The 12,635-nt window shown below is 37.8% G+C and overlaps 2 long non-coding RNA genes across 4 annotated transcripts; both read right to left on the bottom strand.

The window, feature by feature from the left end:
* Positions 1 to 978: 978 nt before the first annotated feature.
* On the bottom strand, positions 979 to 2,852 carry LOC113299093. 3 transcript variants are annotated; one of them, XR_003334623.1, is made up of 6 exons: positions 2,523 to 2,852; positions 2,358 to 2,408; positions 2,159 to 2,250; positions 1,928 to 2,061; positions 1,128 to 1,227; positions 979 to 1,040 (listed from the first exon to the last, which is right to left on the bottom strand). It is a non-coding gene; the product is annotated as an uncharacterized LOC113299093 (long non-coding RNA). The 3 variants fall into 3 exon arrangements; XR_003334622.1 differs by having other exon boundaries at positions 2,358 to 2,852; XR_003334624.1 differs by having other exon boundaries at positions 981 to 1,035; positions 2,358 to 2,852.
* Positions 2,853 to 2,860: 8 nt separating this feature from the next.
* LOC113299094 lies at positions 2,861 to 4,249 on the bottom strand. The gene is made up of 4 exons (XR_003334625.1): positions 4,015 to 4,249; positions 3,431 to 3,793; positions 3,219 to 3,308; positions 2,861 to 3,074 (listed from the first exon to the last, which is right to left on the bottom strand). It is a non-coding gene; the product is annotated as an uncharacterized LOC113299094 (long non-coding RNA).
* Positions 4,250 to 12,635: the final 8,386 nt, after the last annotated feature.

Here is a 12,635-nt window from a genome sequence, read left to right as displayed (position 1 = left end):
TTATTGCACATGTTCAAAGTATGTCGACATCTTTACTTTGTATATCCTTTTTCATATTTACAATCTTGGAACCGATTTGCCACACTTCCAAACGAGTTTAGAATTGATTCATCTGACTTCCAAGAACTATGTGATTGATTATCCTATCAAATCACCATTAATGGGTTTCACGGTTCTACCAAAACAAGTATCGGTTCTACCTCCTTGTGGGTACTAGGATCGGTCACACTAGCTTTCCAAAAATTGGTTGACTAGGTATTAGGATCGGTTACCACATAATTATGGTATTTATTTGTAATCTGTTGCACAAGTCATAGGATCGATTACCAATTAGTAAGACTTGTTGTACCTCTTATAAGGATCGATTCCACATACTTATTATCGGTTGCACCTCTTACTAGGATCGATCCCCCAATGTTTAGAGTTGGTCATACCAATTACAATATATCGATCATACCATCTCGGGTGATTACTTAATATCGGTTTCACTAATAAAAGTCATACCAATACAAAATTCAGGCCTTGTGAATAGTTTTACCAAGATACATTAACAAGTTATGAGCGGTTATACCAAACACATATATTGGTAATCCAAAGATTTGTAATGAATAACAATACCAATAAACCTAGTGATTTCCCGTTCGATTCATAAAACAAGTTTATGAATTGTACTTCCTTTAAACGAATGTAAAACATTGTTTCCTATGACGAAATCTTCAGCCATACCCATACATAATCATAATAGCATTCATACGATTATGTCGACGTCTTATATACGAAGTTCAAAAGATAGACGTTATACTTCGTATTGTGATTCCTTAATATTATGTCTAACTAGAGTATAATCATTCACAACTTCGCAGTTATGTTTTCAATATGCACGACTTAAAAGATACGTTAGGAATGAAACAGTTCAAGTCAAATATTACTAACCTCAAGAGGAAGGATGATGTCGTCGACGTAGCTCTTTACTTCTTCACATTCTTCAAGTCTTCACGTAATACTTGTAAGTCTCATATCCTGGTAACTTTCTAGCTAACCTATACGAAGTTTACTCTAGTGAATAATCAAGCGACTCTTTAAATGAGTTTTGATTCATTAAAATATGACAACCAAACTTGACATACCAATGCTTGGTGGGTTTAACCGAGCTATGCTCTAACAAAACTAACCCCACCCACTTAATAGACCTGCGGTAAAATGAACTAACACTTCATAATGGTTCACCTGAAAGCAAAAAAAGTTACACAAAAAAGGATTCAGTAGGCACTTAAGTCGCGAAGTTACTGAAAAATACTCCACATACAGTCTAGTAGCATATTCAAGGATATCTATACTGTAGTTCATTGGTAATTCACATACCACAAGAATTAAAAAACATTAATTGGAGCCTCCTCTAGCTAAACCATCAACTATGGTTGTCTAGACATAATGCACTACCTGAGGAAAAATACTCATAATCTCATCACTTTCTTTCTTAATCACTTCAAATAGATCCGACACTGCTATATATATCATTACTGGATTTCACAAATTACACCATTTATGAATCATAATACGAAAAGTGTCTCATACTAGATGATGTATATAACCATTTTTTTCATGAAGTATTAGTAACAAGCAATCCAAAGTGCTGCATGAACTAAACCTATAAAGCTGGGACATTATTCGAGACTTCAAACTGATAACTAAATTGTTTATAACAAAGCTACTAAACTAGTATAAGTTTCCAAGTCATTCAAGTTAGTTTTCAAACCAAGAACCAAGACAAGAAGATGCCATCGAAACCATCCGGATTACACAATAGAAGTTAATAAATCTGAAATATATAAAGAAAGCAATAGAGAACGGTTATTCCATTTCGTTTTCTTTCAGGCTTTTTAAGCAATTGATGTGCAGTATCTGATGCTTCGGTAGATGATCTTACACATTTCAAGTTGATAATATCGAAGAAGCACCTTTCTCAGATTGAGCTTCGTGATTAGCGACCTTAATAATTTGAACAACAAGGATTGAAACCCATACAAATCATAGAAGTCCAAGTTCCTCCTATTGGACATTCTGAAGCATCGGTACATGTATAACACGAAAGCTTAGTTATCCATTTTTAATACCAGTACAAATTTAAAATACAAGATTCCTTGTATATGCTACTAACCTCTGCGTCACCAGATTCATTTGACTGCTTTTCCGTGCCATTGGTTGGGCCACTTGGTAGAGGCTTGTATTCAACTGAATCGTTGTCGTTTCCTTTATCAAACAAAGAAGGTTACATGAATCAATTAATTAAGAACTAAATGCCCAAATATTCTTTCATTCATTTTATAAAAACATAGCAATCAGACATCACAACTCACCATATTGATTCCATGCTTCTACACCCTTGAGAAATACTTGGTGGATTGTACCTACAGACCAACAAATTCAATTGAGGAATACTTCCAACCAAACCAATGTAAAGCAACAAAAGATGGTACAAAGCAAACTTTATATATGAAAAGAATAATTAGAAGGACAGTAACTATATCCAGTCGGCAAATACTGCGTTAAAAGATACTCTATGAATTCTGAGCATAAGGAAGTGCCAAGTTGTAATCAATAACAGGCATATCAAGTACGAGATGCGTTAACTTAAGATTGTAGCATACAGTTGACCCAGCTGGACCCATGATCATACCTGAACAAACAACAAAATAATTTTAACTAAACCACTTCAAATCTTAATCAAATAACTTTAGTAAATCATATCCAATATAATAACAAAAACAGAAAAATGACAAAAACAGAAGATGCTTGATCACAATAACAAATCTAAAATTACATAAATTAAGTAACTAAAGTAATACAAACAAGACATATCTTGTGAGGAGGATCATTATCAGGTTCGAATCAAGTTTAATAGCTCAACCATACAGCCCAAGCAACGATATAAAGCCAGTGGTAGGCATATAAGAGTCGAGTTTCGAAGACAATATATCCTTCCCTTGTAAAATATATTGAACTCTGTGTCAGTATTCCACAGAGCCTCCAAGATAGTATATCCTTCAAAACTAGGCAGATCTCCATCCATGCACCTTTGATAGATCAAAACAAGACAAGAAGAAATGTTAACAAAGAGAGTTGTGGTCTTTTGGAAAGCAGGTGCAACCATAATGTTAAAACAGATAGGTTACAGGAAGTTAAGACATTGGACAATGGAGTTTTAGAAACTAAATTACCATATGATCAGCCCATGATCTCAAATGTCTTAATAAAATATCAATTTCCCCATACTTGCTCAACTCCTCAATCGGATCCTCATAAAAATCCTACAGTTTAAATAAAAATCTCTCAACATCAGAATTACAAATCCAAACCCACAAAATAAGCAATCTTAATACATCTATAAATTACAACAACTTATAAATCCTAATAAGCTTATCACATAAACCTTTGTTGTTAACCTCAGGGAACTTAAATCTCTTTTGTACATTAAAAATTCAGTCATCTAACCCTTCGTCCTTTTTCTGCTACAAATTCAAACAACCAAAAAAAAAGAAAAAGATGTATACCAAAAATACTAGTCAAAACACATAACAATTCGAACTCAGGCAAAAAATAATATAACAATAAATCATGATAATGAAAATCTATTCCCCAGATTCGTGAACTTGACCTCTTCTTCGGTTAGAAATTTGAGCTCTCTGGATTAATTGGACTGATGCTAAAAAGGAACACAATCACCAACGAATTCCATAAGATCGGCAAAAGATATTCCTTCCTCCGCCTTCTTCAGTTTTCAAGACCAATGAGTCTAGATGTGAATATTTCAAAGAGGGAAAAGAATTATAAATGAATTCATAATTACCGAAACAAAGGCAGTAGATTTATCGATTGGAAAAACCCAAATACGCAATTTTTTAGGTTATGGACATAAAACCCAAATTGGAAACACAAAATAAAAAAAAAACTAGCATCCAAATTGAAAAAACAAAAATTGAATACAAATGAAACCCTAGATTTCAGCAAACTAACCGGACGAATCATTAAAACGATGTATCGATTCAATAGATTTCAGGATTCAGAACCATTGGAACCTTCACACTGATTCAACTGAGAGAAATACCGCAGTTAGGGTTTGAGGGTTTAATTAGTGGTATGATCTTCTTCTTTCTTACGGTTGGGAATTTTTTTCCGACGAAGACTGGGACGAGTTCAGCTGTGAGGTTTGACTGTGAGTTCGAGAGGCCAAATAGAGATAATGATAAGAAAGAAGAAAAGGCCGTATAAAGATAAGGTTCTTCTTTTATAAAGAGAGAGATGGAGATATATAATCATAGCCATTAAATCCATTAGATGACTATCTCTAGGGAATCCTAGGATCACCGGTCATAAAGGGTCGTGCGAAATCCTAGGGAATCCTAGGAATCATTAAGATCACCGGTCCAGAAAGGGTCGGCGAAATCAGGGCTAAAATTGTAATAAAATTTGTTATTCAACGACCAACTTTAGCTGCTTGTGTATTTTTTTCCACATCTAGGACCGTCTACACCGGTCCACATTCAATTGACCGTCAATGAGGGTCGCAGATGTGGGTCAGAGAAGACCCTTTTCCACTAGTGTGTGGAGTCGTTAATTCTTTTATTTATATACTAACGACCCTTGTTGTGGATTTCAAAAAATCCGACCGTTGGGATTTCCTTCTATATAATACACCCCCTCCTCTTGAGAAAATGGCCCAAAACCATCCATTTTCTACCAAACTACGTAAACTTTCAATGGCAATGGCGGAATGGGAACCATATGAAGATTTGTGTCTCGTTATATCGTTTGCTAATACGTTATGAACGTCTGATTGAAATCTATTCTATGTTTTGGAAGAGAGTTAAAGAGTTCTTTAACGAGCGTACCGCGAATCCCAATAATCGTAAGTGGAGAGACTTGGATTTCGATTCAACTACATAAAAAGTGCAATGCCAGAGTACGTTAAAGTTAGGAATATGGTGTACCAGCATCATTCACAAGCTCCTCTTAGGAAAAAAAACAAGTAATCCGATAATATTCACACTTATGTCATCGTTAAAAATTCGCATACTAACATTTAAGTCGAGACAATATTCATACTTTTCCACCTATAAGTCTTTTCTCCGAAAGTGATTGTCTATGGACTGAGTCTAGACAGTACAACTAATCGGTTCACACTTCATGTGATCTCCTATGGATACGAATTCGAGACAATACAACAACAAGATAACTTGTGTGATTGACTATGGATACAAGATCGATACAATACAACAACGAAGTACGTTTACTTGATAATAGGTTCGGACTTAACCAAACACAATAGGATTGCTATCAAGTAAATAGGAATTAACATTTGTGTAATTTACTTTAAATTATAGTAACAACAATTATAATTGCGGAAAATAAAAGTAAATGACACAGCGAGATTTTGTTAACGAGGAAAGCGCAAATGCAGAAAAACCCCAGGACCTTGTCCAGAATTGAATACTCTCAGGATTAAGCCGCTATACAAAATCAAACCAACTTCGTATAGTTGATACCAAGCAACTAAACCTATAGTTCACCTAGTTTCGTATGTATCCCTTCACCTCCAACTTGCAATAAGTCACGCACTTGGAACAATTCCTTTGGTTCGTATTCCAAACATTAAAGGAACAACAAATTTGTTCGGTAACAACTCTTTTCAAACAACGTGATATGAGTTTGATAAAAGGCTCTTCCGTTTATCCCAATACACTACTTTGTCGGGTCCTTAGATCTATCTTTTCAACAACTACCAAAGTAATTGTTAAGACAATGCAATCAATACTTTGAATCACAAAGAATTGTATTGATGCCGATCTACTCAACTAATCAATCAAATCTATCATAAAGATAAACTGATTATAGTTGGATCCCTTTCCAGCCGAAACAGGTTTTGTGCACACCAAAAGATTATGAACCCAAATATCTTCTTTGTCTTCAAATCTTCTTTGATCTTCAATAAACACCTGCACACTATCAACTTGAATCTCTTGTGATCAATCACACACGGAATGGAGTCTGTTAACAATGGATTATCACAAGACGTCTTTAGATCTACAAACAGTCTAAAGATCTTCGTCGAAACTTCGATCTAGTTTGAGTGAATCTTATATCAGAAGAGAAGATTCTCAAGCATAAACATACTAGGTGTAATCAGAGTTCAACCACTATTAGTCAATCAAATCAATCGAAAACTAATAATAAACTGCAATTATCTAGTTCCCCACCAACGGTACTCGTAGAGCTTCCCAATCCCAAAGATGTCTATAAAACGAGCGGTCGTAAGAGATTTCGCCTAATTAGGGTACTTTCCTCTCCGAATAGGCGACTCCACCATTAACAACACAACTAGGTAGTTTTGTTGTCTCTGAGGATTAGTTTGCTTGAAATGCAAACTTCAATATTTATAGACAAGGAAGTTTGGACACCAAGGAATTTCTAATACCGAATATTCTCAAAGATATGCAATAAGGGCAAAAACAGTTTTCATAATTTCTGGAAATGTTTTGTCCAAATATTGGCCGAAATCTCAGTAGAAAATCTCCAACTAGTAAATGCACATACTAATTTTTATTTTCTAAAGATATACATTTTAATTGATGGAAATTAAAAGCATGTAAAACTAAAAACCTTGATTAAAAGATTCTCAATTTATTTCGATCCGGGATTTTCCTTTAGCTATTAAGGAATATGTTTGAACAATAAAAGATAAGAGTTACTGCACATGTTCAAAGTATGTCGACATCTTTACTTTGTAAATCCTTTTTCATATTTACAATCATGGAACCGATTTGCCACACTTCCAAACAAGTTTAGAATTGGTTCATCTGACTTCCAAGAACTATGTGATTGATTATCCTATCAAATCACCATTAATGGGTTTCACGGTTCTACCTCAACATAAAGTTTCGGTTCTACCTCCAAGTGGATACTAGGATCAGTTACACTAGTTACCATAAAATGGCTAACTAAGTACTAGGATCGGTTACCACTTCTTATGGTAAAACTTGTGATAGGTTGACCAAGTTATAAGATCGGTTACACCAACTTACTAAAACTTGTTAAACCTCTTACAAGGATCGATTACACTCTCTTTTGTGATCGGTCACACCTCTTACTAGGTTCGGTTACCCAATGGATAGTATTTAGTCATACCAATTTCAAGATATCAATCTTACCATCTCAGGTGATTACTTAAGATCGGTTTCACTAATAAAAGTCATACCAATACAAAATTCAGGCCTTGTGAATAGTTTTACCAAGATACATTAACAAGTTATGAGTGGTTATACTAAACACACATATTGGTAATTCAAATGATTTGCAATGAATAACAATACCAATAAGCCTAGAGATTTCCTTTTCGATTCACAAAACAAGTTTATGAATTTACTTCCTTTAATCGAATGTAAAACATTATTTCCTACGACGAAATTTTCACTCATACCCATACGTAATCACAATAGCATTCATATGAATACGTTGATGTCTTATATACGAAGTTCAAAAGATAGACGTTATACTTCGTATTGTAATTCCTTAATACTATGTCTAACTATATTATAATATTCACAGCTTCACAGTTATGTTTTCAATATGCACGACTTCAAAGATACGTTAGGAATGAAACAGTTCAAGTCAAATATTACTAACCTCAAGAGGAAGGATGATGTTGTCGTTGTAGCTCTTTACTTCTTCACATTCTTCAAGTATTCACGTAATACTTGTAAGTCTCATATCCTAGTAACTTTCTAGATAACCTATACGAAATTGACTCTAGCATATAATCAAGCGACTCTTTAAATGAGTTTTGGTTCACTAAAATATGACATACCAATGCTTGGTGGGTTCAACCGATCTATTCTCTAATACCTTTGCTCCTCCATACATTGAGCCTTTTACATTCACGAACTAGTTGGTGGGTTGAGCATTCCTAAGATGAAGGTGTATAGGGAGTTCAACCCGAATTCTCTTGAACAATATGACTTTACTATGAACTGGCTTCGTCAGTGAGTCGACGTTGTTGCGGTGGATAGCAGCAGCAGTCTTCATTCTGGATGTGATTGGTGAAGAGAGGAAGTTCCTCAGTCGTACAGAGGCTTGTGATGTAGAGAGGTCCCGTTTGTGAAGTTTCGTGGAATCACATCAGGTTGCAATAACTTGTTGTGTAGATAACATTTATTGAAATAGATTTGAATCGATTTCTCCAATAAGATCAAGTCCCAATGCATCCCTCATTCACTTAGCAGAGTTGAAGGAGTTTGTAGTATCCGTTGATGAATGATGTTGCATCTTCTTCAGAAGTCTTATCATGGGATAATGAAGACTTATCGATTCTAGTTCACTTTGATCGTACTGGTGTTGAATCAGTGTGTCATCCTCGAGATATTTGTGCTGAAGCAAGATACGCTATTATACTCTTTGATTGGGAGTACAATTTGAAGGCTTCTTAGATGCTTGAGCATTGAAGCGTCATATCCCTTATGCATCGGATGTCTTAGGTTTGATTGTCTCGGCCCTGAGTATCTTCTGTTGATTCAGCATTCCTTTCCTTGCGTTAGTGGGATTCAACACTTGTGCATGCATTAGAGCTTTCTGATTTTGTGGCACACATGGACACTCATGCAAGGCTATGGAGAAACACCCAAAGTGTTCTTTTCCATGGTTGTACATCATCTCAGTAATGAATGTCTCAGTTCTCGATTCGGAGAAATTTCAGATTCAACCACTTGGTAAAATACTAATGTGGTGAAGCTACCATTCATAACGTCTTGCAATAGCAGAGTTGCTAGAATAATTGAGTCCCCATGCTATGATAGCATGTGAGGAAATAAATGACATAGACATGGAATGAGACTTGCTTGAATGCGGAACCTCTTGATGAATGTCTATGCATCTTTTGCAGGTTCTTGCTTCAACCTCGTCAAAGTTCGAAATTCCTCCAAGTGCTCTGATGATGGAATGTCCGCCAAATCTTCTGGATCAGAACTTTCTTCGTTGGAGAGATATGCGCTTTGTCAGTGTCCATCTTTTCAGCATGGATCCACGCTCGTCTGAAGACCATGTCACATCCATATTCCTGATTATGTGAAACTTGGTTTCCGTCCAGGTTGAACTTATGTTCAGTTTGAGAGTGATGTAGCCATAAGTATTTCCGAGCGTTCCTTCAAGGTCTCTGATTGAGGTGGGATCATGAATAGCTTCTTGTCGAGTGATGCCTGCGGCTCTGAGGGTTTTCAGGGAATAATGTTGATAGTGGTGCCGGCATGGATCAACGTTCTCCCAAATTCGTTTCCTTTGAGATTGACTGTGGTAAGCAGTCCCCAGTCGTACATCTTTTTGTATGTGGCTGGAGGCTCAGAAAGTATTTCCGGAATGAACTTCCTGACACGATGTGATTCAGTGTTTGAACATGTCTCTCATTTGTATCTTCGAAAGATAGAGCAATTCACATATATGTTCGACCAAGGATTGAACGGCCTCTTTGATAGGTTGTTCAGAGAGAGTGCAGGTTTTTATTGGGAGAGAGTCATGTGTATTTCTTTAGTCCCCAGTTGAATCTATTGTGGATCAACCTTCTCTTTGAAGATGTGCTGCAAAATATTGCAGTCACTTGTCGGATGATTGATGAATTTATGAAGGTGACTGTAATGACCCGTCCCTCCACCGATACCGTCCCCACTTAGCCACTGCGGTTATCCGGCAGTGTGGGGTTTTCAACGGGCATCGCTGCGGTAATCCAGCAGAAACTTCCCGGATGGTCACCCATCCCTGGATTGCTCCTGCCCGAGCACGCTTAACTGCAGAGTTTTATGCCAACTCTGGAGTCAATTGTGCTGAAAAGACCTCGGTGTTAGGGAAGGACAAATCATTACTTATATTTCATTCGGCCAACCACTACCGAATATCGGGGTATTACAATAGCACCACCTTAAATTGGAGCCCTCCTCGGCTCCAGAATATATATACAAGCCCAGATCTCCGACGTTCCCTACCCCTCATGAGAAGCATCTGGACCAATCCCGCCAGCGTATCTTCTCACCCTCGACAGGTGACCCGACGTCGGCTCTGATACCATTTGTAATGATCCGTCCCTCCACCGATACTGTCCCCACTTAGCCAATGCGGTTATCCGGCAGTGTGGGGTTTTCAACGGGCATCGCTGCGGTAATCCAGCAGAAACTTCCCGGATGGTCACCCATCCCTGGATTACTCCCGCCCGAGCACGCTTAATTGCAGAGTTTTCTGCAAACTCCAGAGCCAATTGTGCTGAAAAGGCCTCGATGTTAGGGAAGGAAAAATCATTACTTATATTCCATTCGGCCAACCACTGTCGAATATCGTGGTATTACAGTGACAATACCTGGGATCTCCATTTTTTCTTCAGTTGGCTCTCTCCTGATGAACATCAGTTTGATTGCATCATCTTGAACCCAGACTTCCAGTAACTCGATCACTTCTTCAATGGGAAGAGGGAAGTTTGAGTCCCCATTTGATCATTTCCCCGTTCGTTGATGTCGGGTCGAGGTTTGTGCATTTCAGGATTGGCTATCTTTTCTTTGCGCCTTCAGAGGATCCTGAGATATTGGAGAAGCGCTCTGATGTTGTTTCTCGACTTTCCTTTCATTCCTTTCAGCAACAATGTTTGTCGAAGGCTGGAGATTTTACTGATTGTTGACTAGGCGTCGGCTGCTTCGAGGTTCCTCGACCTTGCAGACTTTGCTCTTTCAAGTAAAGCAGGTGCAATAGTCGATGATCGTTTGGCTGCTTCATGAAGCTCTGATAAAGTCTGGAACCGGAGATTTTCCAGCAAGGCTCTGTAGACCAGGATCATTCCGTAGATGCACAAGTCCACCAGTTGTTGTTCAGTGACATTCGGGTCATGACAATCCAAAGATTGGACTTTGAACCTCTTCACATAATCGTTAGGATGTTCATTGCTCTTCTGAGATATTCTTCCTAAGTCGGAGAGAGTAATCTGCTCTGAGACGAAGAAATATTTCCGGTAGAAAGCATTAACCATTCTCCCCAGCCAGTGATGCTCCCAGGTGCAATGTTGTTGTACCATGTGTATGCTCGATCTGTCAGAGATTTCGAGAATTCCTTCAGACGGACGACATGGTTGCGTTCATGTTCGCCTAATGCTTCCAGGAATCGAGAGACATGTTCTCGAGCGTTCCTCGTTCCTTTGTACAGTGTGAATGTTGGAGAGGTGTAACCCTTCGGGAGATGAATTCTTTGCGTAGCATCAGGATATGGAGGTTGATGACGGTGAAAAAATGGTGTCTTGTCTTTTCCTCGATCCTCCATGAAGCGTTCTAGCTCCTCACGAGTGATGAAGCCTGCAGGTTCCTTTGTTGGTGGGTTATCTGCAACCTTATGAACTTCATTATCGTCTACTACATGGATTCGAGTGACCTCAGGATCAGCAGTCGATTCTTTGTCCTTTCTCTTCTCCTGAGTTTTCTCTGACATCTTATCAGTGAGAGTTTTGAGATAATTACACAGCTCTTTCTGTATTGCAGCCATGTCAGTCTGGGTTTTGGCGAGAGTCTCTTGCACCTTCATGAGATCATCTATGGTAGGCGGATTTTCTCTGATTTCCTCGGGAAACCGGCCGAAGAGAGTATGGTTGCCGATGTTGGTTTGAGGAGGAGTGGTATCACCAGCACCGTTGTTGGAAGCAGGAGTGGTTTCTGAGGTACCACAGTTGTTTCTAGTGCTAGCGTTGTTTGAGTCAATTCGGTCACAAAGAAGGAAGATGGTTGATATGTAGGAGGGAAGCTGAGAAGTGTGTGAGATCAATGGTGATCAAGGATTGTGAATGTGTTTAAGGTTTCTGCAAGTTTTCTATGAACTGTTGAGTTCGAATAAGTTCTGGTCGATTGATGAAATTCTTGAGAGTGATTACTCGAAAATAGTCTTGTTTCAATCGTGGATTCAGAAACTTATTTATATTGCTAGAATAGTAGACACATTGATCTCCAGTAAGTATGACAGTTGCTCGAGTGAAAGAGTTGAAAAGTGGGAAATCGTGGTTTAACCAGTTCCAGGTCGTGCGAAGACTTGGTTGATTTTCCACCCACTACTTTGATAACTCCCTCAACTGCTTGCACGACTTACTCACATTTATCATCGTGGATGAACACACGTGTTGTAGGACGCTAGACCAAAACCCTAATTAATATCCCCCATATGACGTGATTGATGTCTCATGAACGTGGATTCTTCAAAGCAAACGTGTATTTGATTAGTCAGTCGTTGACTTGATTGGACAATGGGTCTAAGTATTGTTCAGTCGAGCATGATTGTTGAATGCTTTAGGATTAATGAATTGAACATGTCTGCTGGGACGTATAGTTCTCGAATGAATGAAATGAATAATGTTGATGTTGCTCGTCTGAGCAAATATTGTCCGATTAATTGTTGAATATTGATAGTTGAATCAGTGTTCGAGCATCGGTAAATTACTGAATATTGATAGATGGATCAATATTCGAGCAATTGAGCAAGTATTGCTCATTCGATAAATTACTGAATATTGATAGTTGAATCACTATTCGAACAATTGAGCAAGTATTGCTCAGTCGATAAATTACTGAATATTG

This window comes from Papaver somniferum, chromosome 7 (genome assembly GCF_003573695.1).
Source record: "Papaver somniferum cultivar HN1 chromosome 7, ASM357369v1, whole genome shotgun sequence".
NCBI lineage: Eukaryota > Viridiplantae > Streptophyta > Magnoliopsida > Ranunculales > Papaveraceae > Papaver > Papaver somniferum.
The sequence above is the reverse complement of the archived record's forward strand: the minus strand, read 5'-3'. Positions and strand labels throughout refer to the sequence as shown.